The 25,669-nt window shown below is 42.1% G+C and overlaps 2 long non-coding RNA genes across 3 annotated transcripts; one reads left to right on the top strand and one right to left on the bottom strand.

Annotated features, from left to right (window-relative positions):
* Positions 1-4,945: 4,945 nt before the first annotated feature.
* Positions 4,946-5,752, bottom strand: LOC117186584. 2 transcript variants are annotated; one of them, XR_004471583.1, is made up of 3 exons: positions 5,528-5,752; positions 5,217-5,458; positions 4,946-5,151 (listed from the first exon to the last, which is right to left on the bottom strand). It is a non-coding gene; the product is annotated as an uncharacterized LOC117186584 (long non-coding RNA). The 2 variants fall into 2 exon arrangements; XR_004471584.1 differs by having other exon boundaries at positions 4,946-5,286; positions 5,347-5,458.
* A 16,081-nt stretch (positions 5,753-21,833) lies between these two features.
* Positions 21,834-23,600, top strand: LOC117186072. Its single transcript, XR_004471250.1, has 3 exons — positions 21,834-22,510; positions 22,608-22,867; positions 22,930-23,600. It is a non-coding gene; the product is annotated as an uncharacterized LOC117186072 (long non-coding RNA).
* The last annotated feature ends 2,069 nt before the right edge of the window (positions 23,601-25,669 follow it).

Below are 25,669 nucleotides of genomic sequence, written 5' to 3'. Positions count from 1 at the left end.
GATTAAAATGCTGCCCATGTCAGTATGTCTTCAGTATGTCAGTATGCTTTTTTGTCATAATTGATGCGGTATAGATTCTGGCCTCTGGCTGTTTTGCAGATCGCTCGCAAAACTGTCATACTTCCTGTTTTTTTTCAGAGGAAAGCCTGTGTTTCCATATTGTTGAAGAATGATCATCTCTAGCAATGCACGCATGTATTGACAGACATATGAATATGTAGACGTATGAGTGAGAGACGTAACGAAACGACGTTGTCTTATCTCCCTTTCGTTCGGTCTCTATCTGCCTGCGAGCAGAGCATTGTTTTAGTCACAAATAAACCTTACATATGAATGGTTGCGTTTTTACTTTTCGGTACAAGAACTTCCCTTGCAACGGCAGCGAAATTCTGTCCAACAGGTTATGGGCCCATGTTCGGATTTTGTAAATTAAAAAGTAAAGTGATTGTTTTAGTTACGAACTATTAACATCGGTGTGACTCAGATACTAAACGATAATCAGCAATGAGCGGGATGTATCAAATAGACAAATAAGAGGAGGGAAATTATGACTCCTGGTGTATTCAAATGCGGTCTGTGTTGGTGCACGCTGAATTGTGAAGTGTGGCATCTGGTGACCTGCTACCAACGCAGGCCAAGGATGAAAAGGCGCTGGCCATGATCACATTGAGTGTGAAAACTTCACAGTTGGGATACATTAAAAATTGCAGTAAGTCGTCCGAAGCATGGAAAAAATTAAAGAGTGTTCATCAACCAAGTGGACCTGTACGAAAGGTTCAACTGTACAAGAAATTGCTAAGCAAGCGCATGGACCAAAGGCAAAGCATTTCAAGCTACAGTAATGAGTTCGTGGATATTCTTGATGGCCTTGGGTCAGTAGGAATCGAGATAAATGATGAACTGCGCTCAATTGTTTTGTTGTCAAGCCTTCCAGAACATTTCGAAAATTTCGTTGTCGCCATAGAGACGCGCGACAGTCTGCCGACTTTCGATGTTCTATGCGTAAAATTGAAGGAAGAAGGCGAACGAAAGGGAAACACAGAAGATCGAAAGGAATACGCAAAGGCATATACCGCAGTAAATAAGCCGGCCGCGCACAGAGCGCAAAAGAAGAGAAACAATACAATGATATGTTTCAAGTGTGGTGAGCGCGGGCATATGAAGGCTCAGTGTAAGAAGGAGAGCGCAAATGTGGAAAGGGCAGCAAGAGTGGAGAAAAAGCAGTGCAGTCTATTAAATGCGTTGGACGCAGAAAATTTGAAAAAGAGTATGTAGTGTTTGGATAGTGGTGCCACAAGCCACATGTGTTGTTAGAAACAGTTATTCACAAAGTTCGAGAAACACACAGAAATGATTGGTCTGGCTGACTCCGGTTTCCTAAAAGCTGAAGGAAAAGGGGAAGTAGAGCTGAAGACAGAGATATGCACGCTGCTGTTAAAGAATGTTCTCTATGTGCCCGAAATGAATGGAAATTATTTCTCGGTGAGCAGGGCTGTACAGAATAAATGTTTCGTCACTTTTGGACAAGAATATGCACGAGTTAACCAAAATGGCGAATGCATTGTAAAGGCGAACAGAGTTGGAAACTTGTATATGTTTCGAGGAAAACAAAACAACTGTTTTGCGGCGGTTAAGGCTGATGGTGCCCTGTGGCATAAACGGTACGGCCACTTGAACATCAGCAGTATGAAAGATTTGATCAGCAAAGGAATGGTGCGCGGCATTGAAAATATGATTTTCCCGGCGAATGTGAATTGCAAAACATGTATGGTCAGCAAGATTCATGCAAAACCATTTCCTGTTGCAACCACCAGTAGAGCTCAAGATATATTGGAACTAGTTCATGCAGATGTGTGCGGGCCCTTTGGCACACAGTCGCTTGCTGGATCAAAGTATTTTCTAACCTTCATCGATGACAAATCAAGGCGTATATTTGTGTATTTCCTGCGGACAAAGGATGAAGTCTTCCAGAAGTTCGTCGAGTTCAAAACCCTGGTTGAACGGCAAACGGGAAAAAGTCTCAAATGTATCCGGAGCGACAATGGCGGTGAATTTGTCAACAAATCGTTTGATGAATTTCTGAAAACTAATGGAATCGAGAGGCAGCTGACAGTGGCGTACACTCCACAGCAGAACGGCGTTGCTGAGATTGCAAACCGCACTCTGGTGGAAATTTCAAGATGTATGCTGGTCCAGTCAGGATTAGGCGAATCCTTGTGGGCTGAGGCAGCCAACGCAGCTGTGTATGTACGGAATCGATCACCGACCAAGGCGTTGACCAGTATGACGCCTATGGAAGCGTGGACTGGTAAGAAACCTTTTGTTGGTCATCTAAAAGTTTTTGGCTCCGTTGCAGTAGCTTTGGACAAAGGTCCAAGGAAGAGTAAACTTCAACCAAAAGGCAAAGAATATCGCATGATTAAATATTCAGTAGCGGCTAAGGGCTATCGACTGTATGACCCTGTGTCTCATCAGGTGATTGAGAGGCGAGATGTTCTCTTTGACGAGATCCAAGACGACAAGGATACAGTCACATTCGAACTTCCAAAGGCAGAAGTTAGCATGCAGTCAGGCGGCGATACTGATGACATTGACAGCAGCGGTGGAGACAGCAGCCATGGTGCAAGCGTTGACGGGGAGAATCCCAGTAGCAGCGGTACTGATGGGTACGAGAGCGCAACAGAAAAGGTTGAGTCAGATGAGTCAGCTCCTCGCGTTGGACCTGGCAGACCAAGGCTGATTCGGACCGGCAAACCTGGCCGTCCGAGAAAGGAGTACAACATTCTTGGTGCTCTGGTTGCCAGCGACGTAAAGATTCCAGTATCCTACGAGGAGGCGTTGATCAGTATTCATGCATCACATTGGTCCGAAGCGATGCAACGCGAATATGAGGCATTAATGGCAAACGAGACATGGCAGTTGGCAGACTTACCGGCAGGACAACGAGCAGTTGGATGCAAATGGGTATATAGCCTGAAACGCGACAAAGTTGGTCAAATCGAACGTTTCAAGGCGCGGCTGGTGGCAAAATGTTGCTCCCAGCAGTACGGCATATTGTAGAAGAGGGTCAAGTTAAGTTAAAGTATGCTAGTACAACAGATATGATTGCAGATATCTTGACCAAGAATCTCCCTAAGAGAAAGCATGTCGAATTTACAAAATTGTTAAGTTTAAATTGAGTTAAATGGAATTTGTAAACATGCACGCATTGAGGAAGGGTGTTTAAGAATGACCATCTCTAGAAATGCACGCATGTATTGACAGACATATGAATATGTAGACGTATGAGTGAGAGACGTAACGAAACGACGTTGTCTTATCTCCCTTTCGTTCGGTCTCTATCTGCCTGCGAGCAGAGCATTGTTTTAGTCACAAATAAACCTTACATATGAATGGTTGCGTTTTTATACCCGATACTCAAAATGAGTATTGGTGTATATTAGATTTGTGGTAAAAGTGGATGTGTGTAACGTCCAGAAGGAATCGTTTCCGACCCCATAAAGTATATATATTCTTGATCAGCATCAATAGCCGAGTCGATTGAGCCCTGTCTGTCTGTCCGTCCGTCCGTCTGTCCGTCCCCTTCAGCGCCTAGTGCTCAAAGACTATAAGAGCTAGAGCAACGATGTTTTGGACCCAGACTTCTGTGATATGTCACTGCTACAAAAATATTTCAAAACTTCGCCCCGCCCACTTCCGCCCCCACAAAGGACGAAAATCTGTGGCATCCACAATTTTAAAGATATGAGAAAACCAAAAACGCAGAATCGTAGAGAATGACCATATCTTTTAGACTGCAGAATTTGAATTGGATCGTATTATTATTATAGCCAGCATCAAGAAAACAATTTCATTTTTTCTCGCCCTGTCTCTCTCTAACACACACGTAGCATAGGCGGCTTTGCTTAGAGTAAAACATTAGCGCCTAGATCTCAGAGATTACAAAAGCTAGAGCAACCAAATTTGGTATCCACACTCCTAATATATCGGACCGAGACGAGTTTGTTTCAAAATTTCGCCACACCCCCTTCCGCCCCCGCAAAGGACGAAAATCTGGGGATATTCAAAAATCTCAGAGACTATTAAGGCTAGAGTAACCAAATTTGGTATCCGCACTCCTGTTAGATCTTACTATAAAACGTGTATCTCAAAATTTCACCCCACCCCCTTCCGCCCACACAAAGGACGAAAATCTGTGGCATCCACAATTTTAAAGATATGAGAAAACCAAAAACGCAGAATCGTAGAGAATGACCATATCTTTTAGACTGCAGAATTTGAGTTGGATCGTATCATTATTATAGCCAGCATCAAGAAAACAATTTCATTTTTTCTCGCCCTGTCTCTCTCTAACACACACGTAGCATAGCCGGCTTTGCTTAGAGTAAAACATTAGCGCCTAGATCTCAGAGACTACAAAAGCCAGAGCAACCAAATTTGGTATCCACACTCCTGTGATATCGGACCTTGACCGTTTCGTGTCCAAATTTCGCCACACCCCCTTCCGCCCCCACAAAGGACGAAAATCTGGGGCATCCACAAATCTCAGAGACTATTAAGGCTAGAGTTACCAAATTTAGTATCCGCACTCCTGTTAGATCTTACTATAAAACGTGTATTTCAATTTCGCCCCACCCCCTTCCGCCCACACAAAGGACGAAAATCTGTTGCATCCACAATATTGCACATTCGAGAAAACTAAAGACGCAGAATCATAGATAATGACCATATCTATCAGATTGCTGAATCTGGATCAGATCAGATAATTTGTATAGCCAAAAGGAACAAATCAATTTGCACTGGCTACGCAGCGCCCGACGTCACGCTCAGACTGATTTTCTGTCTCTCTCGCACGCACTCTTTGTCGTGTCGTTTAATATTAGCGGCGTCTGCCGGAGGAGAGCCATACTGACTTAGTATCGGGTATAACTGTAGAGTTGCGGTGTCCGCAGCAACTCACAACGTTCCTCCTCGTTTTATAATAAAGCTGATTAAAGACTTTAATTTTTGTTTAACCACACGTGCTGTTATGTTATGACGATATATTGCTATTTGTACTGGTAATAGCAACGATGTAATTTCCTGCCATTTTGGATTACATGTAAAAGTAATGAAAACGGTCGTCCATATACGCACGAAAGTGATAGCATCCTGTAAGTATTCTTCCATGTTACGTGGACTACCTACGTAGGATGGTGGTAAGATAACATAATTACCAATTTCGGCAGTGTCAGCGTTGTTCGCAATGGCATCTCGTAAGTGAATATATTTGTCCTCACGCAGCTTCTGTTGATTATATCGCTAGAATCGTAGTCGTTCACTCTCTATCTTCACATATGTACATACATGTCGACCGTAAATTTTTGGCAAAGCTCACGACATCGTAAAATGGTGTTGTCTCGGCCGCGTCTATAAGAATAAAAATCCTTCGAACTAACGTTCCTATCTTTCTCGGCTCCTGCAATAATAATTTAAGATTTATTCTTTAATAACAAAATAACTATGTTCTTAATAATGAATAAATTACCTGTTACGGGATCTCGTTGTGTAATGTTTACACAATATCCGTCTTGTCCCTTCCAGAAAATTAGTGGATATTGGAGAGCGTCATATGAGCGATGGGTATAAAACTGAATACAACTGGTAATAAACTGAAGATCATTATTTATTCTTCGAATCATTGATTTCGTCAACAACAGGTGCATTCAATCTACGTACATACATATGTTACGAACCTTTGTTTTCTTCGGGGCAAGGCCGGCTAGCCAGTCATCCCAGGGCTGGGTACTTCCCAAGCCCTCAGGTCGCACAATATACCAACTAATTGGACATCTCGAACAAATTGAAACAACAAAAGTAACCGACAAAAAAAAAAACTGCAAACGGACTCTACTCGACAAACAACATTACAGTAACTTCCTTCAACACAGACGTGGACCAGGTCGAGGTGTCGATGTTTTTACCCCTGACGTACCCTCCCTACCTGAGATCTGAATAACAACGTTTTGGATCTCCCTGCCATGTGCAGCAGCCTTACCCTCCCGTTGCTGTGGCTCCTCTTCCCCCCATATGAAACGCTTAGCAATTCATTTTTTTCGTTATAATTTTCACTTCAATTTCCTACTTTTACACGGTATCATCGCTACACTAAGCCTGCCTATTCATTCCCCCTTCATCTTATCATTACGGGCGGTGAATAAATAAATAGATAAATAGGAATAATTAATATAATAAATATAAATAAGTTACATATATAAATGGATATAGACGGACTTAAATTACGGGATTAACATATACATATAAATGGAGACGTTTAACAAAAATAAATAATAGGAGTAAATAAGTTAATTGATGCTTTTTTCTCTCTCCCTAAATGGGCGAGGGACCCGCACTACGTGGCCAGGATAGTTTCTTCGAGACCAGCAAAACCAAGCCAGGATGGCGGAGCTGTGGCCTATTCCCTATGGATTTGCCAACAAAAAGAATAAATTTGGGGTTTCTTTACTCCCCCTTTGGAGCGGACTCACTCTTGTGCTTTTTGGGTCTACTTTCCGTCCCGCTGGTCAGTTCTAAAGTTCCTGGTGTTTCACTGATCTTGATCCCCTGGAATCACAGATTTATTTATCTTTTATCGGGTGGTGGCCACTACTCCATCCTCATCCCACTCACTTTTTCTTTCAAAACTAAAAAAATCACTAGATCACTATGTCCGGCGCGCATGCTCCTCCGTTGCGGGAATTTCTTTCTCTGAACCCCCTCTTGGCTTAGCTGCTCTGTTTAATGCTCCCGGGCCGCTGATTCCCATCGCTCTCCTATCGCCTTTGAACTAGGTTCAAGGGCATGGCCTGATTCGAGCTGCTGGCGGCTCTCTTTTCTTTGGGGTATGGGTGAGTTGGCTTCGGGACTCCGTTATGGGCTGAGATCGGAAATTCTCTCTCATAACGACTCCGGAGAGCGCGCGGAACTCTCACTCTCCAGGACCAGGTGGCGCCACTCTTGCTAACCCTTTCCCCTTAAATTTTGGCCTTGCCACTATGTTCGAACTTCTTTCCTCCTCACCGCTTCTATGGGATATCACCTATCGATATCTTCGCATGCAACACATATGCTCTCCAGCTGGTGTTCTATCAGGATTGATGAGAATAGCATAATTTTCACTTTGTAGTTTGTGCATGTGTGATTTTAATAATTTCAATAATTTATTGTGCCCATTTAATAAAGCGTCCAAAGAATTGCGATTACGATAGTCGTAACGTGCATCCACGCGATTGGGGAGTGCACGTTCGGAGTCCTCCCCACCCATAAAGCATATTTGTAAAAATTTATGAGATTCGTTTGGAATTGGTAGCAATGAGCCCACTTTGTGATAAACTTAGCCTTTGATTTTGACGTGGAATTAAATTGTTGACCGTTTGCAGCAATATTGTTAACTATTTCTTTTGCTCCAAATGATGTCATTTGGAAACATGAATTGAATGTGCGAATTGACTTCAAAAACATGTTAGAATCTGGATCTGTACCGATAAGTAAATAGTGCAATGGTTCAGGTGATGTTTCAATTTCGGTTATTTGTACTTTTCCTGATGAGCAACACATCCCAACTGGCTCATTTTTAAATTTGAGTGCATGTTGTCATGCGGGCATTCCTTTTCCAAAGTACCAATAACCACTTTAGAATGAGCATAATATTTAACATCAGGCTCATACTGGAATGCTAGTCGAAGAAATAAATTTGATGTAAATGATCGATGATTCTGTTGCTGTTGTTGGTCAATTCCTCTACGTCTTTCGACTTTGTATCTGCGCGTTTCTCTCCGTTCTAGTTGCCTTTGTTGATTTGGTTCATCTCGGGCCTCTTGCGATTATGATTTACGTAACTGCGCAAGCTCACCTGAAATTCATACTCTTATATCTCGCATGGTTCTAGATTTGATCATTTGACGACTCAAATTGTCCCCTCTGTCTTATTGGCATTGCTCAAATGTATTAAACTCGCCGGTTACAATGTTTGTTGTTGAACTTCTCTGAAATGGCTCAACCGATTTTTTTGAAATATTATTTGCTTTCGTTTTTTTTGTTGGTGTTTTCGCTTCCAAGAGTGGCCTGGATGTTGGCCGATGCGCACACCTAACCGATAAGGACGAAAATTGGTCGAGCCATTTCGGAGGAAATTAGCAAAAAAGCTTATGACACGAGAATTTTAAATATTAGATATTAAAAGTTAAAAAAATTGTCGATAAGGTTCATGATTTATTGTTAATCGAATAGATTAAAAAATACTGTTCGGGCCAGCCGCCGAAAAATGAATTAGGAAGTAAATTTATGCATTGTATGCATTTATGTTTTGCAAGCGTTGACGTTCTTCAGAGTTGCTGCGCTCTCCCGCAAAAGGGGCTCTCTGCCGCCGGCAATTCGGCAATTACCTTGCTGTGCCGCCGCCACTTCGGCAATCACTTTTGATCTGCCGCCGTCCTCTTTTAGTTCTATGCTAACCCCTCTGCGCATCGGTTGTATACCTCTTACCTATCTTGCCCTAGCAAGCAATCGGCTTCAGCTCAGCCACAAAAATCAAATAAATATTATAAAGTTAAACCAAATTTCTTCTTTTATTTTGGAAATTAATAGGTGCCAAAAAAGCTTGGCATCTCAACCATTGGTGACCCCCCGACGTGATATAAAAACATTGCTTAATCGCATTCCGTTTAAAACACATTAATTGTACAATATTTTGTTGTTGGGTAGTTTAACTACCAACAAATACATTTGGTGCACGTTAAAAAAAAGTTTAAGTGCAAATTTCAGTGAGAGTTCCGGTACTTTAAGCATCGAATCTCTCATTCTCTGCGCAGCTGCAGCCGCGGTTCTTGACTTTTCGTGTCTTCCATTCTCGCTCTCGCGTCTATACATCGTCGCTTAAGCGGTATTTCATTTTCCGTTGCTGTGTCGAATTGCACAACGGTTAACATGGACAACGATCCGAATACAGGCTCGGGCGGAAATATTGCGATGGCTGATACCAGGCTGAGCCTTTATAAGCGTAAAGTGCAGTCATTATATGATCGATTGTACAGGCTTGGCGAATCCTTCGCGGGGAATAAAATCGACAAGTTGACCGCCGCGGAGGTCGAGGTGCGCATTGATATGTTGGCATAAATTCGAGAGGAATTCAATAAGGCCCCTAATGAATTGGAGGCTCTCGATCAAAGCGAGATTGGGAGTGAGCTGCGCGAAAACTTCGATACTCTGTTCATATCATTGAAAGCTGAGTTGCTGGCTGCTGTTGAATTAAGCCAGTCACACGCCGCTGCCCATTCTACGACTCTGCCAAACCATTCCGGACATAGTACCATCATCATGGCTCACAAGCAGCGACTTCCTGAGCTAAAGGTGCCTAAGTTTTCTGGTGAATACGTCGAGTTTTCGGATTTTCTTTGTATATACTTAATAAACGTTTTAATAACAAAAGACTTGTTTTTCAGGCACACATCAAGAAGATTCTTGGCCTCAAGAGGGTAGACTCGCCTTCTGCTAAAAGGCTTCGGGAGTTTTCGGATGCTGTTAATTTACACATGCGAGCGTTGCAGACATTGGGAACTGCTGAGGAGATCTCACGATTCATGGTCATCAATATGCTGCTGCAGAAGTTGGATTCGAAGGCGCAAACCAAGTGGGAGGAGCACACATCGTGCTATACCTACATCTAAGGAATTCTAAGAATTCTTGCAGCAACGCTGCCAGAAAATTGAGCATTTGGCGACAAACGCTAGTAGCGATCAGGTGGGAAAAAAACATTCCTATACGCAAGTTAAAAAAACGTTTGTAGCTTCCAACTCTTCCACCGACCCGTCTGTATGCATCTTTTGCCACTCAGCGGGCCATGGAATATACTCGTGCAAGATATTCGGAAATCTTTCACCGTTGCTGCGCCACAAAGAAGTGAAGAAGCTTTCCCTATGCTTAAATTGCCTGCCGGACCCGCGCCTGCAATAGTGGAAAATGGCATAATAGTTTGCTGCACTTCGATACTATGCTGCCCACATCACAAAGCTGCCCAGATATTACTCCTCCCGATCTGGCTGTTCAACAAGAAGCTCTTTCCGTTGCTCAAAATTCTGTTAGCAGCTCGCATCTACATTCGTCTACATCTCTTGCTGCCCAAGATCTTCTCTCTGATGTTGTGCTTCTGGCTAAAGCCGTGGTTCTCGTTAAGAATCGGTCTGGCGTTTTGGTTCCTTGTCGTGCCATCTTAGATTCAGGATCGCAGCTGCATCTCGTCACATCCAGGTTCGCCCAGCAGCTTCAGCGTAGGAGAACTCAATCGTCTGCACTTGTGTCTGGGCTGGGCGATACTAGCGTTTCTACTGAGGGATCCACCATAAGCATTTGTATGCATTCTCGCACCTCTTCTCACACAACTACGCATACTGCTCTCATCGCCCCCACTATTACCGATTGTCAACCAAGTATGGCAGTAAATGTATCCGATTGGAGTATTCCATCTAACATTCTATTCCATCTAACATTAAACGTTTTTCCACCCTCTACGGGTTGATCTCCTCATTGGTGCGAGCGTTGTTTATGATCTCCTCTACGTAGGGCAACTCAAACTCACCGATGGCCTGCCTCTTCTGCAGAAGACCCGGCTTGGGTGGATCATATCTGGCGGTGGACAGACGGTATCAAGCTCGGCGCTTTTGGCAACGCACAATTGTCCAGATTCGGAAGCTGAGATGGAAGCAAGGTTGGATAAAACTCTTCGTATGTTTTGGGAAGTCGAGAATTGTGTGGAAGCTGGTCTGAATACCAAAGAAGAACACGATTGTGAACACGGGGAGTATACAGTTCGTCTGCCTCTAAAGAACAATAATGATCGCTTAGGATAATCGTATGCTCAGGCTTATCGACGGTTCATCAGTCTGGAGCGTAAACTGGAGCGTAATCCTACACTCAAGGAGCGGTATTCCGCCTTTATGAGGGAGTACATTGATTTGCATTATATGCACCAAGTCAACCCTGATTCCCGTAGCCTCAGCAAATATTTCTTGCCTCATCACTGTGTCCTAAAGGAGAAGAAATTTTGAGATATAAGTTTTATAGTGAGATCTAACAGAAGTGCGGATACCAAATTTGGTTACTCTAGCCTTAATAGTCTCTAAGATTTGTGGATGCCCCAGATTTTCGTTCTTTGTGGGGGCGGAAGGGGGTGTGGCGAAATTTTGACACAAAACGGTCAAGGTATCACAGGAGTGTGGATACCAAATTTGGTTGCTCTGGCTCTTATAGGTTCTGAGATCCATAAACTCATATTTTGTAATTGGCAAAACCGACCATGAAACCTGTGTGTTGGAGAGAGACAGAGCGAGAAAGAATGAAATTTTTTTCTTGATTCTGGCTATAATAATTATACGATCAGATTTTACACTCTAAAACATATAGTCATCCTCTACGATTCAGCGTTTTCAGTTTTCTCGTATCTTTGAATTTGTGGATGCCACAGATTTTCGCCCTTTGTGGGGGCGGAAGTGGGCGGGGCAAAGTTTTGAAATATACTTGTAGCAGTGACATATCACAGAAGTCCGGATATAAAACGTCGTTGCTCAAGCTTTTATAGTCTTTGAGCACTAGGCGCTGATAGGGACGGACAGACGGACAGACAGACAGGGCTCAATCTACTCGGCTATTGATGCTGATCAAGAATATATATACTTTATGGGGTCGGGAACGATTCCTTCTGGACGTTACACACATCCACTTTCACCACAAATCTAATATACCCCAATACTCATTTTGAGTATCTGGTATAAAAATGTAGTATGTACACATGTTAGAAATTAATTTATTGACAAAAAAAAATTATCCGAATCGGATAACATTTGGGGAAACCACGCTGGAGAAGTCAAAAATGGAATATTAAAAATTAAAAAAATGCAATTAAAAAAAAAACCTTACCATAGAAAAGGTGAGGCTCGCTACTGCCCTCTGCAGTTCCATAAGAACCTGAGTTATGGAGTTCGTATCCATCTGCGGTTCAGGATGAGAACCTTGGGCGTTGGTGGGCCCTTACCATAGAAAAGGTGAGGCTCGCTACTGCCCTCTGCAGTTCCATAAGAACCTGAGTTATGGAGCTCGTATCCATCTGCGGTTCAGGATGAGAACCTTGGGCGTTGGTGGGCCAAGTTGGTGGTCTGCGTTTGCCTTGAAGCTGAGGGTGAAATGGGTGCCGAGTAGGGCCGGCGAGTTTCAGCGGGGGGTTCATTTCGACGGAAATGTACCGCGCTGTACTTCCATTGGGAGGACATTTCTCACGTTTCCAGCACATTTGTTCTGCGGAGAGACGTTCACGGCGGACTGGCGATTTTTAAGCATCATGACGTAGATCTTGCAGGATCTATGCTGCATGCTTTCCGCTGCTATATACATGGTCATGTCTTTTTGTTGTTGTCGTTGACAGTCACTTTATTCCGTTATACCTAATCTTAGGTATGAACAAATATAACTACCTGTTAACGTCATGTCTTTTTGTGCTGTAAATTTTGTTGGCAGTTACTTTTTTTTGTTAAACAAAATCTTGGGTAAGGATGAACGTGGGTTGGTGTACCACACAAAATTCCAAAGGAAGATAAGATCCCTAGACGACGAGTAACGATGATCCCATCGCTAAAAGAACGACGAACAACGATTAGGGCATCACTAAGAAGACGACGAGCAAGGAAGAGGCAAAGGGAAAAAAAAACTACGACGGTACCGAAAAGACGCAGAAACGACGACGGCCGCAAGAACTAAACGACGCAAAATAAAGAATACATTTATCCTAAATTTATCAAACATTAAATACAAATTAATTATTAAACCTAAAGTAAATAAAAACCCCACATTTTGGGCGCTCGTCCGGGAATGAATTAAAAGTGGTTACTATTGAAGAAGAAACGAAAATATAAATTTTGTTTTCGCCACAATATAAATGATTTAATATGTGAAAATCTACGCTCGAGCAAGAAAGAGTGCATAGCAGCACTGCATAAATTCGTGTTCGAGGCTGAGGGAGACAGAAACAACCGAAAAAGATTACGCGAATTTTCTGGCTTGTACAGTAATAGAAGCGTTAACCAAGTTTAGAGTATAGCTCTTAGGCATTCATTTTAAGCTGATAACAGACTGCAATGTTTTTACAAATACGCTGGAGAAACAAAACGTATGCACTAGAGTGGCGCGATGGATTTTGTTCCTGCAGGAGTACGATTATGCTGTGGAACATCGGTCAGGAACTAGAATGAAGCATGTCGACAATCATGATGATAACTAAAGACAGCATCATCATCGCTTTAAAAGATGCACAGTCGAAAGATGAAAAGATTAAGGCTATTAAATAAATTCTGAACGACGAACAGAAGACTTACGACTTACACCCACTCCAGAAAGAAGACGTTCCATTATACATTTATCATATTAACTTTTTGGGACCTCTGGATTCGACGCACAAGAACTACAAACATATCTTTGCACGAAGTATTTCTGGCTTTATCCCAAGAAATCGACTACCGGAAATGAGGTTATTGCGAAGCTTAGCAGTCAAAGTATTACATTTGGTAATCCAGCGTTTATAAGCTCGGATAAGGGCTCCGCTTTCACCTCACAAGACTTTGTAAAGTATTGTGACGACGAAGGGATTAAGCTGGTGAAGACGACGACAGGACTACCGAGAGTAAATGGTCAAGTTTAGAGACAGAACGCAATCATAATTTCAGTGCTCTCAAAACTAAGTATCGACGACCCCACGAGATGGTACAGGCATGTCAGCAAAGTTCAACAAGCTGTAAATTCAACATTTACGAGAAGCATTGATACAACACCCTTTGAAATGCTAGTTTGAGCTAAGATGCGGACAAAAGAAGGCCTTCAGATACGACAATTGATTAATAAAGAAGCAGCAACAATATTAAACGACGAACGCAGCGACCTAAGAGCAAAGGCGAATGCTTAATCAGAATGGCCGAATGTGGGTTGGTGTACCACTCAAAATCCCAAATGAAGATAAGATCCCCAGACGACGAGTAATTATGATCCCATCGGTAAAAGAACGACGAACAACGATTAGGCCATCACTAAGAAGACGACGAGCAAGGAAGAGGCAAAGGGAAAAAGAAAACGACGACGGTACCGAAAAGACGCAGAAACGACGACGGCCGCAAAAAGAAGAACTAAACGAAGCAAAATAAAGAATATATTTTTTCGAGGTAATTAAACAAAAAATCAACGATGCTAACTAGATAAAATCCAGTAGTAGTGCCAATTATATAAGTAAAAAAAAATTGATTTTTTTACGCTTCGAACTTAACCGAACTTTTTTGAAATGGTGCTACTTTTTTCACAGAATTTAAGTGTCTTAAATTCAGTTGTATTGAATATTAAAATTCTGAAATGCAGATAAATGTATCTATAGGACCTAAACACTTTGTAGCTTCAGCTTAACGTGTGGGAAATATTAAAATTTCAAATGTAAAATATATCACTTTTGCGATATTTTTATACCCGATACACAAAATGAGTATAGGGGTATATTAGATTTGTGGTGAAAATGGATGCGTGTAACGTCCCATAAAGTATATATATTCTTGATCAGCATCAATAGCCGAGTCGATTGAGCCCTGTCTGTCTGTCCGTCCGTCTGTCCGTCCCTATTACGCCTAGTGCTCAAAGACTTTAAGAGCTAGAGCAACGACATTTTGTATCCAGACTTCTGTGATATGTCACTGTTACAAGTGTATTTCAAAACTTCGCCCCACCCACTTCCGCCCCCACAAAGGACGAAAATCTGTGGCATCCACAATTTCGACGATACGAGAAAACTGAAAACGCAGAATCGTAGAAGATGACTATATCTTTTAGAGTGCAAACTCTGAACAAGATCGTATAATTATTATAGCCAGAATCAAGAAAACAATTTCATTCTTTCTCGCTCTGTCTCTCTCTAACACACAGGTTTCATGGTCGGTTTTGCCAATTCCAAAATATGAGTTCAAGGATCTCAGAACCCATAAGAGCTAGAGCAACCAAATTTGGTATCCACACTCCTGTGATATCGGACCTTGAGCATTTTGTGTCAAAATTCCGCCCCCGCAAAGGACGAGAATCTGGGGCATCCTCAAATCTCAGAGACTATTAACGCTAGAGTAACCAAATTTAGTATCCGCACTCCTGTTAGATCTCACTATAAAACGTATATCTCAGAATTTCGCCCCACCCCCTTCCGGCCACACAAAGAACGAAAATCTGTTGCATCCACAATATTGCAGATTCGAGAAAACTAAAAACGCAGAATCATAGATAACGACCATATCTATTAGATTGCTGAATCTGGATCAGATCAGATAATTTTTATAGCCAAAAGGAACAAATCAATTTGCAGTGGCTACGCAGCGCCCGACGTCACGCTCAGACTGATTTTCTGTCTCTCTCGCACGCACTCTTTGTCGGGTCGTTTAATATTAGCTGCGTCTACCGGAGGAGAGCCATACTGACTTAGTATCGTGTATAACTGTAGAGTTGCGGTGTCCGCAGCAACTCACAACGAATGCTTAATCAGAATGGCCGAATGTGGGTTGGTGTACCACTCAAAATCCCAAATGAAGATAAGATCCCCAGACGACGAGTAATTATGATCCCATCGGTAAAAGAACGACGAACAACGATTAGGCCATCACTAAGAAGACGACGAGCAAGGAAGAGGCAAAGGGAAAAAGAAAACGACGACGGTACCGAAAAGACGCAGAAACGACGACGGCCGCAAAAAGAAGAACTAAACGAAGCAAAATAAAGAATATATTTATCCTCAATTTATCAAATATTTAATACAAATGATTTATTAAACCTAAAGTAAATAAAAGCCCCACATGAATACACATAAATACCTGTTAGGGTCAAGTGTTGACCTTTTATTTTTTCCAGGTGCAGGTCCCACACAAATTAGGCCTTTAAGAATTCATAGAAATGAAGATAGAACTCTCTACATACTATATGTATCCCTGGCTGAGTTTAGTTCAGACTTCCGTCAGAATAAGATGTTTTCAGCTGTTTTTTAGTACTAGACTTCTAGCTTCTATTTAAAAGCAGCTGAAATGGATAACTCAATCCGTTCGTTTAAATATCTTTACAAAGCAGACACGTTTTGCTAAATTTGCTCGAGTTTTCCTAAGTTCGTTGCCTTTTATTCCTATGCGACTGGGTATCCAGACTATTAAGATCTCAGGGAAGTGGGTGGAAAATAGATTTTTCATCGAGGAGGCGTAGTAGGAGAGATTGTTGCGGTTCCTGATTGCGGTGATAGAGGAGAGGGAGTCTGTGCAGGTAGCATGTTTTCCACGTTTATTTCGGGTTAATAAGATGACTTCGTGTATTGCAATTATCTCGCTGGAGAGTATAGATGAGTATGCTGGCCGCAATCCTGTTTTTATTACTGATGACTCGTTTGTAATACTGTAGCTAATAATGACCCCTGGTTTGGAGCCGTCTGTGTAGAGGAAATTGTGCTTGTGGAGAGTTGATTTAATAGAGTGGAAAACTTGTTGGAAGACTATTGTAGGGGTAGTGTTTTTGTTGTGTTTGGAGAGGTTGATGTTTGTTGATTTGTGGATGGTAAGGATGTTGCATTTTTTGGAAGTGGAGTTTCTAATTGGGGAAAAAGTGATGAGGTGTCTGTCGACCGTGCTGAGAATTCGGTGTTTTCTTCTATGGGTCTCAGTATGGGTCCCCATATTATTTATGGGGGTGGTACGAAATGCTCCAAGGACGGCTCTTAATGCTGCATTTAGGATAATTTTAGGGGTTAAGTTGGGATTTGGGAGCAATCCATATATGTGAAGGCGGAAAACTATTTTGGAAATTATTGTGGATAGTATGATTTGGTTTGGCTGTTATATTTAAATGAAAAGAGATGTTTGATGATGTCTAGTGGCTTAACAAAGCCAATTTTGAGTTTGTTGATGTGAGGATTCCAATTATATCTTGTGTGGATTGTGAGCCCTTAGACTCTGAGTGTGTCGGTAGCTGGATGGTTGTGTCACCGGTAAGGAGCTTGGGTTTGCAGTTGTGTTTGCGGCATATATAAGGGAATTGGGATTTCTCTTTAGAGAGGATTGAGCCTGAGTGATTGCACCAATCTTCTATTTAGTTAAATAATGATTGGATATTAGTTGTGGGACTATTTTGTTTGTTTTGTTTGATGTTAAAGTCCTCGGCGTACGCGCAAAATTTGATTTGTTTTTGGAGGAAGATGATAGTGAGTGAGTTGTATGCTATAAGAAAAATGCCATTACTAAAAGCGAAAATGTTTGATAGGCTTCTGTCAGTTTTAACGAGGATTTTTCTGTTAGCCATAAAATTCTTTACGTTGCTTTGTATTCGCGGGCCTACTTTCCATTTCCATACCAATTTTGTCGAAGGCTTTGGTGAAGTAAAGGGAGATGACTGTAAGGTAGCTTTTTGGGGCGATAGCTAGGTAGCTAGGTGATCTGTATAAAGTATACTGCCTAGTACAGATTTGCCTCTTTTGAACCATAGTTGGCTGTTGTGGATCAGGCTGTTATTTAAAACAAACGACCACAACCTTTTTGCAACAATCTTGTCCAGAGTTTTGGCTAGGCATGAGTTTAGAGAGACGAGCCTGTATGATTTAATATCGGTTTGAGGTTTTTGTGGTTTTAAGTTGGGAAGGACTATGCTGAGTTTAAGAGATTGAGGTATGGAGGAGTCGAGTATCTTGTTGTAGAGCGTTAGGATCCTGGTTTTGGGGGGGTGGGGTGAGATTTTTAGCATGGAGTAAGACGTGGGGTTCAGACCAGTGGTGTTACCTTTCAAGGAGGACAGTGCCGATGTGTATTCGATGGGTGTTATATCATTCTCGATTTCTAGTGTTGATAGTGCATGGGTATAGTTAGAAGGTGTATTAATAAGTAGTTTGTTCGACAGGAATGTTGGGGAGAAGTTATGGTCGTCTGCTTCTTCTGACCATAACTAGGCGAAGGAGTTGGCTATTTCTGATTGGAAGATTATGTGTGATTAAGTGCAAGGGTTATGGACGGCATGGATATTTTTAGGGAGGTATAGACCGCAGAGACGTCTGATGTTGGTCCATTTTGTGGATAGATCTGAGTTGGGGTGAATTTGTGATGTAAATTCGTGGAATAATTTGTGTTTGGCCTCTCTAGTTGCTCTTTTGAAACATCGGTTGCATACCTCTTACCTATCTGGCCCTAGCAAGCAATCGGCTTCAGCTCAGCCACAAAAATCAAATAAATATTATAAAGTTTAACCAAGTTCTCTTTTTATTTTGGAATTTAAAAAAAGTAAAAAAGCTTGGCATCTCAACCAAATACCTCATTCGGATTGCGAGAACCTGAAATAATATGGGCTAGATTGGCCTTTTACCCATTGTGGACCGGCAAGACATCGGATCACGAAGTCAAGTCCGAGAAAAGATCTTAAACAGATCATTCGCCTAGAATTGAAGAACATATTGAAATAAAATATGGCAGAATAGTTATGAAAAATTGAACAAAACTGGTACTTCTGTTAACTTCTGCGGCCACTGTGCAATTTTTGTGTAAGTGCGTAATTTTTTCGAGGTAATTAAAAAAAAAATCAACGATGCTAACTAGATAAAATCCAGTTGTAGTGCCAATTATATAAGTAAAAAAAAATTGATTTTTTTACGCTTCGAACTTAACCGAACTTTTTTGAAATGGTGCTACTTTTTTCACAGAATTTAAGTGTCTTAAATTCAGTTGTATTGAATATTAAAATTCTGAAATGCAGATAAATGTATCTATAGGACCTAAACACTTTGTAGCTTCAGCTTAACGTGTGGGAAATATTAAAATTTCAAATGTAAAATATATCACTTTTGCGATATTTTTATACCCGATACACAAAATGAGTATAGGGGTATATTAGATTTGTGGTGAAAATGGATGCGTGTAACGTCCCATAAAGTATATATATTCTTGATCAGCATCAATAGCCGAGTCGATTGAGCCCTGTCTGTCTGTCCGTCCGTCTGTCCGTCCCTATTACGCCTAGTGCTCAAAGACTTTAAGAGCTAGAGCAACGACATTTTGTATCCAGACTTCTGTGATATGTCACTGTTACAAGTGTATTTCAAAACTTCGCCCCACCCACTTCCGCCCCCACAAAGGACGAAAATCTGTGGCATCCACAATTTCGACCATACGAGAAAACTGAATCGCAGAATCGTAGAAGATGACTATATCTTTTAGAGTGCAAACTCTGAACCAGATCGTTTAATTATTATAGCCAGAATCAAGAAAACAATTTCATTCTTTCTCGCTCTGTCTCTCTCTAACACACAGGTTTCATGGTCGGTTTTGCCAATTCCAAAATATGAGTTCAAGGATCTCAGAACCCATAAGAGCTAGAGCAACCAAATTTGGTATCCACACTCCTGTGATATCGGACCTTGAGCATTTTGTGTCAAAATTCCGCCCCCGCAAAGGACGAGAATCTGGGGCATCCACAAATCTCAGAGACTATTAACGCTAGAGTAACCAAATTTAGTATCCGCACTCCTGTTAGATCTCACTATAAAACGAATATCTCAGAATTTCGCCCCACCCCCTTCCGGCCACACAAAGAACGAAAATCTGTTGCATCCACAATATTGCAGATTCGAGAAAACTAAAAACGCAGAATCATAGATAACGACCATATCTATTAGATTGCTGAATCTGGATCAGATCAGGTAATTTTTATAGCCCTAAAAATATCCATGCCGTCCATAACCCTTGCACTTAATCACACATAATCTTCCAATCAGAAATAGCCAACTCCTTCGCCTAGTTATGGTCAGAAGAAGCAGACGACCATAACTTCTCCCCAACATTCCTGTCGAACAAACTACTAATTAATACACCTTTTAACTATACCCATGCACTATCAACACTAGAAATCGAGAATGATATAACACCCATCGAATACACATCGGCACTGTCCTCCTTGAAAGGTAACACCCCTGGTCTGAACCCCACGTCTTACTCCATGCTAAAAATCTCACCCCACCCCCCCAAAACCAGGATCCTAACGCTCTACAACAAGATACTCGACTCCTCCATACCTCAATCTCTTAAACTCAGCATAGTCCTTCCCAACTTAAAACCACAAAAACCTCAAACCGATATTAAATCATACAGGCTCGTCTCTCTAAACTCATGCCTAGCCAAAACTCTGGACAAGATTGTTGCAAAAAGGTTGTGGTCGTTTGTTTTAAATAACAGCCTGATCCACAACAGCCAACTATGGTTCAAAAGAGGCAAATCTGTACTAGGCAGTATACTTTATACAGATCACCTAGCTACCTAGCTATCGCCCCAAAAAGCTACCTTACAGTCATCTCCCTTTACTTCACCAAAGCCTTCGACAAAATTGGTATGGAAATGGAAAGTAGGCCCGCGAATACAAAGCAACGTAAAGAATTTTATGGCTAACAGAAAAATCCTCGTTAAAACTGACAGAAGCCTATCAAACATTTTCGCTTTTAGTAATGGCATTTTTCTTATAGCATACAACTCACTCACTATCATCTTCCTCCAAAAACAAATCAAATTTTGCGCGTACGCCGAGGACTTTAACATCAAACAAAACAAACAAAATAGTCCCACAACTAATATCCAATCATTATTTAACTAAATAGAAGATTGGTGCAATCACTCAGGCTCAATCCTCTCTAAAGAGAAATCCCAATTCCTTTATATATGCCGCAAACACAACTGCAAACCCAAGCTCCTTACCGGTGACACAACCATCCAGCTACCGACACACTCAGAGTCTAAGGGCTCACAATCCACACAAGATATAATTGGAATCCTCACATCAACAAACTCAAAATTGGCTTTGTTAAGCCACTAGACATCATCAAACATCTCTTTTCATTTAAATATAACAGCCAAACCAAATCATACTATCCACAATAATTTCCAAAATAGTTTTCCGCCTTCACATATATGGATTGCTCCCAAATCCCAACTTAACCCCTAAAATTATCCTAAATGCAGCATTAAGAGCCGTCCTTGGAGCATTTCGTACCACCCCCATAAATAATATGGGGACCCATACTGAGACCCATAGAAGAAAACACCGAATTCTCAGCACGGTCGACAGACACCTCATCCCTTTTTCCCCAATTAGAAACTCCACATCCAAAAAATGCAACATCCTTACCATCCATAAATCAACAAACATCAACCTCTTCAAACACAACAAAAACACTACCCCTACAATAGTCTTCCAACAAGTTTTCCACTCTATTAAATCAACTCTCCACAAGCACAATTTCCTCTACACAGACGGCTCCAAACCAGGGGTCATTATTAGCTACAGTATTACAAACGAGTCATCAGTAATAACGAGGTGGAACGTTGTGAGTTGCTGCGGACACCGCAACTCTACAGTTATACCCGATACTAAGTCAGTATGGCTCTCTCCGGCAGACGCCGCTAATATTGAACGACACGACAAAGAGTGCGTGCGAGAGAGACAGAAAATCAGTCTGAGCGTGACGTCGGGGGCTGCGTAGCCACTGCAAATTGATTTGTTCCTTTTGGCTACAAAAATTATCCGATCTGATCCAGATTCAGCAATCTGATAGATATGGTCATTATCTATGATTCTGCGTTTTTAGTTTTCTCGAATGTGCAATATTGTGGATGCAACAGATTTTCGTCCTTTGTGGTGGCGGAAGGGGGTGGGGCGAAATTCTGAGATATACGTTTTGTAGTGAGATCTAACAGAAGTGCGGATACCAAATTTGGTTACTCTAGCCTTAATAGTCTCTGAGATTTGTGGATGCCCCAGATTTTCGTCCTTTGCGTGCCTAAGAGCTATACTCTAAACTTGGTTAACGCTTCTATTACTGTACAAGCCAGAAAATTCGCGTAATCTTTTTCGGTTGTTTCTGTCTCCCTCAGCCTCGAACACGAATTTATGCAGTGCTGCTATGCACTCTTTCTTGCTCGAACGTAGATTTTCACATATTAAATCATTTATATTGTGGCGAAAACAAAATGTATATTTTCGTTTCTTCTTCAATAGTAACCACTTTTAATTCATTCCCGGACGAGCGCCAAAAATGTGGGGTTTTTATTTACTTTAGGTTTAATAATTAATTTGTATTTAATGTTTGATAAATTTAGGATAAATGTATTCTTTATTTTGCGTCGTTTAGTTCTTGCGGCCGTCGTCGTTTCTGCGTCTTTTCGGTACCGTCGTAGTTTTTTTTTTCCTTTGCCTCTTCCTTGCTCGTCGTCTTCTTAGTGATGGCCTTATCATTGTTCGCCGTTCTTTTAGCGATGGGATCATCGTTACTCGTCGTCTAGGGATCTTATCTTCCTTTGGAATTTTGTGTGGTACACCAACCCACGTTCATCCTTACCCAAGATTTTGTTTAACAAAAAAAAGTAACTGGCAACAAAATTTACAGCACAAAAAGACATGACGTTAACAGGTAGTTATATTTGTTCATACCTAAGATAGATAGATCCTGCAAGACCTACGTCATGATGCTTAAAAATCGCCAATCCGCCGTGAACGTCTCTCCGCAGAACAAATGTGCTGGAAACGTGAGAAATGTCCTCCCAATGGAAGTACAGCGCGGTACATTTCCGTCGAAATGAACCCCCCGCTTAAACTCGACGGCCCTACTCGGCACCCATTTCACCCTCAGCTTCAAGGCAAACGCAGACCACCAACTTGGCCCACCAACGCCCAAGGTTCTCATCCTGAACCGCAGATGGATACGAACTCCATAACTCAGGTTCTTATGGAACTACAGATGGCAGTAGCGAGCCTCACCTTTTCTATGGTAAGGTTTTTTTTTTAATTGCATTTTTTTAATCTTTAATATTCCATTTTTGACTTCTCCAGCGTGGTTTCCCCAAAGTTTATCCGATTCGGATAATTTTTTTTTTGTCAATAAATTAGTTTCAAACATGTGTACGTACTACATTTTTTGATGTCATATTCATATAATTCAAAACATATTTTATTGAGATGCCAAGCTTTTTTGGCACCTATTATTTTCCAAAATAAAAGAAGAAATTTGGTTTAACTTTATAATATTTATTTGATTTTTGTGGCTGAGCTAAAGCCGATTGCTTGCTAGGGCGAGATAGGTAAGAGGTATGCAACCGATGCGCAGAGGGGTTGGACTGGAGTTAAAAGACGACGGCGGCAGATCAAAAGTGAAGTGGCGGCGGCACAGCAAGTTAATTGCCGAATTGCCGGCGGCAGAGAGCCCCTTTAGCGGGAGAGCGCAGCAGCTCTACAGAACGTTAACGCTTGCAAAACATTGGCGGCTCACTCTGCTCATACAATCACAATTACAATGCTTAAATTTACTTCCTAATTCATTCTTCGGCGGCTGGCCCGAACATACTCCCCCGTTGGGACCTAGTCTCTCAACAGATTCCTTAAGGGGCAGCAAACATCGCCGAATGACGGCCCTCCTGATGTTTCCTGAGGATGTATTCAAGTCAGCGAACCGAAACACTCCGTCCTTGGCCAACGCATTGGAGGAAGATTTTCGTCCTTCACCAGGACGCGATCGTTTTTGCAGATGTTTTGCGCGGAGGTACGCCACTTCGCGCGCTCTTGCAAAAGAGTCAGATACTCTTCGCGCCAAAATATTGGTTGTAGTTGCTCAGACAAAGCTTGTTCTTGGCCCCAACGAAGTTTGCCGCATTGTCCGACCAAATTTGACTTGGCCTTCCTCGAGTGGAAGTAAAACGCTTTAGGGCGCATAGAAACGATGCGGTGGTCAACGAGCTCCATGTGTATAGCTTTAGAAGTGAAGCAGATGAATACGCTAATATAGCACTTGATCGGAGGCCTCGTGCGGATTTCTGATCAGTAGAAAAAAGATCCACAGTAATCTACTCCAGTGACTTCAAAAGCTCGAGATCCTTCCAAACGTTCCTTAGGTCATCTCCTTAGGTAGGTCTCCCATGATGTTTTCAACCATGCGCGGCCTAGTCCTGAAGCATCTCACACACTTGCTGACGACCCTTGTCACTGCTTTAATACCTCCAATGGGGCAATATTCCAGCCGAATTTTGGATAGCAGGGCGCGAGGTCCGGCATGTAGGTTCCTTTCGTGAAAATATCTTATCAGCGCAAAATTAATGGAATGTCCCTTTGGCATAATGAGTAGATGCTGAGCGTCAAATCCTAGCGATGAGTTGCCAAGACGACCTCCAACTCTAAGTACTCCAGAATGATCGATGAACGGGTTGAGCGAACTAATAAAACTGGATTTCATGACTTGACCATTGCGTCGAATCTTCTTTATGTCCATCCACAAATTTGCCAGTTCAATGTGTCGAATCAGAAGATGCGTCCCTTGCCGAATATCAGAAAGGGTGAGTCCTGGATGCCTAAAACGATGTATAAATTTATGCATGTAGGCGAATGTGCGATGCATTCGAAAGAACGTATTTGCAAATTTGCATTCGGACGTGAGATCGGCATGTGGAGACGTGATCAGCAATACTTGCTTGCGAATCAGCTTGCGAAGCTCCAAAGTTGCTATGTCGGTAGCTGGAGGTACAGGCCACTTATCTGACTGGATAAGATGGCTGGGAAGCGAGCCTCTCGAGAGAATATCAGCAGGATTTAAAGATGTGGGAACATAGCGCCATTCTATGGCTGCCGTCAACTCCTGAATTGATGCCACTCGATTTGCCACGAAAACTTGAAATTTGGCTGGCTCGTCCCTAATCCAAGATAATGCTGTTGACGAATCCGACCAGCAATAAAACCGACTTTTAAAGATTCCCATTTCCTTCAAATTCTGCATGATTTTCGCAAGCAAATGGGCTCCAATTAATGAGTCGATATGATATGAATCGATAAAGTCTTTAGTGGCGCCACTCGCGACTTTGAGCACAAAAGGTGGCTCAAAGACTGGGCTTCCCTGGACACGACATTCCACTTCTAAGCTGGCATCACAGAATCCGTGAACTTCTGTAGCTGAATACAACGCTGAGGGTAGGCTTTCACCCCAATCCAAATTTTCTCTCCAAAGCTGCTGAAGGGAGATTTTGCACCTGACAATGACTGGACCGAATTACCGCCCGAAATAAAATTATCCACGTAAAACTCCTGACGCAGAGCAGCTGAGCCAAGAGGGTAGGACTCACCCTCGTCGATGGCCAGCTGGTGCATTGCGCGGACCACTAAAAATGATGCAGCCCTCGACCCGTATGTGACGGTGTCTGATGTGTAGACTTGAACCTCGGACTCGATGGAATCTCGCCATAGAATACACTGATACAAATTTTCGGGTGGAAACACTCGTACGCAGCGGTACATTTTACAAATGTCCCCAGTGAGAGCGACTGGATATGTTCGAAAGCGAATCAATATGTTAAACAATGCAGGCTGAATAACCGAGCCTGTCATCATCACATCATTTAGAGAATATCCAGTTGATGTAGCTGCGGATCCATCGAAAACGACACGGAGTTTTGTCGTCGTACTGTCCTTCTTTAGGACACAGTGATGAGGCAAGAAATATTTGCAGAGGCTACGGGAATCAGGGTTGACTTGGTGCATATAACGCAAATCAATGTACTCCCTCATAAAGGCGGAATACCGCTCCTTGAGT

Source organism: Drosophila miranda, chromosome XR, assembly GCF_003369915.1.
Source record: "Drosophila miranda strain MSH22 chromosome XR, D.miranda_PacBio2.1, whole genome shotgun sequence".
Lineage (NCBI taxonomy): Eukaryota > Metazoa > Arthropoda > Insecta > Diptera > Drosophilidae > Drosophila > Drosophila miranda.
This window is presented reverse-complemented; position numbering and strand designations above follow the sequence as displayed.